Source organism: Centruroides sculpturatus, unplaced genomic scaffold (genome assembly GCF_000671375.1).
Source record: "Centruroides sculpturatus isolate CEXI.00-Female unplaced genomic scaffold, Cexi_2.0 scaffold5898, whole genome shotgun sequence".
NCBI classification, from domain to species: Eukaryota; Metazoa; Arthropoda; class Arachnida; order Scorpiones; family Buthidae; genus Centruroides; species Centruroides sculpturatus.
In genome coordinates this window covers 1-1,721 of record NW_019390013.1, presented here as the reverse complement: position 1 = coordinate 1,721, position 1,721 = coordinate 1, and the positions used below count along the sequence as shown (strand labels likewise).

The 1,721-nt window shown below is 27.6% G+C and overlaps 1 pseudogene; it reads right to left on the bottom strand.

Moving 5' to 3' along the window:
* Positions 1-916, bottom strand: part of LOC111617400 — a 2,936-nt pseudogene extending 2,020 nt beyond the window's left edge.
* Positions 917-1,721: the final 805 nt, after the last annotated feature.

Sequence of the window (1,721 nt, the reverse complement as noted above, 5' to 3'; positions counted from 1 at the left end):
GTGTCGGCCCGGGTTGAATTTTTATCGATGCATAACAAAAATTTCCCATTTTTGAAAAAATAATCATGGCTATTGCATTTTCTGAAATTATTTTTTTATTTTGCACAAACAATATACAGTTTAATTCGATTATAACGTCATCGGATTTAACGACAACCCTAATATAACGTCAAATTTTTATTGTTCCCACGATTTTACTATACTAGATAATGTTAAAAACCCTATTTGTAACGACACCCTGTTTTAATGTCATATTTGAAGCACTCCCAAATGTACAAAATTAGATTACAAATTTTATTTAACGTAAAAAAAATTACGTGTTCAGTCCTAAGGTCAGAGTTTATTTAGAATGACTGTGGGTGGTACTCTCCCCCACCTGACTTCAGTGGGGTGAGGTGCCTGTTTGTAGAAGAGGGTCACCATTTTGTATTTTATTTTGACTTGATTCTCGGTCCCCGACTACCTACAAGTCTGGATTTTTTTAATGATTTGGGCACCTAATACTCTGTGCCAAATATTATCTCTCGACATGTACTCCTTCATACCTCTAAGCTGGTAACATAAATCAGCAGTACAATTTTATAAACAAGACATACTCTTGTCAATAAATGTTAAAATATGACATGAATTTAATTCATATATTACATTTAATTAACAGTCAATTACTACTACAATAAACAATACGATCTGAATATTTTAAATTAAAGAAGTCTTATAGTTTTCAGTTTGTTTGTTTGATTTTTAAATCAATCCAATAATACCAAACTTAACTAATTTAAATAGTTCTAATATCTAACAGATAAATTAATATAGTAATTATAATTATAAATATGATTAAATATACCTTTCTAATGTCCAAACCATCATCTACAGTATGCTTGAAGGGACCCATTTCTACTTCTCTAATTAGCTCTTTCTAAAAAAAAAAAAAAAATAAATTTATACACCTTATTTTTATTATTAACAAATAATATATTTTAAATATAAGTGTAATTACCCTAAACTATAATTTCAAGTCAAATTTTAAAATCAATTTCAGATATTTTGTTGACTGAATACAAAAAACATTCAAAATTGACCATAAATTATTATTTTTAATAAATGGGACATAAGATTAGATTCCAAAAGTTAGCAAAAGTATGCTATTCTTTTTCATAATTATGAGAAATATGTTTATTAAAGCAATCAATAATTACTAACAATCACAATCAAAGTATAGCACATTAATGTTAATTTTTTTCTTCACTGCTAAACACTGTTAAACCAGAACATTTTCTTTTTGCCAAAAATATCTTCTTTTGAGTTTTCTATTAACCTTAATCTGAAGTATCAGCAACTTCTTGTTTTTCTCTACATTTTTTCATAAAATCTGACATTTTCATTTCCTTGCATTTGCCTAAGAGATCTTTAAAAATTTAATTTTTCTGGGTAGTAATTTTTTATTTAACCTATAAAAACAAAACACAGGAAGTCTTTCAAATTCATTTAGAGCACTATCACCAATGACAACAACACCTGGTTTATAGGAAAGGTAGAATAGGAAGCTAGGACAAGGGAGAAGAAAAACATTATTAGAACAATCAGTTCTCATTAAAGAAATCTGGCCAAGAAGCATGAAACAACATTGAAAATTTTAATAATTCTAAAATCCACGGGCAAATATGAAACAACATGCATACATGCTTGCTTAAATAAAAAAAATATTAAATGATGGGGTTTGT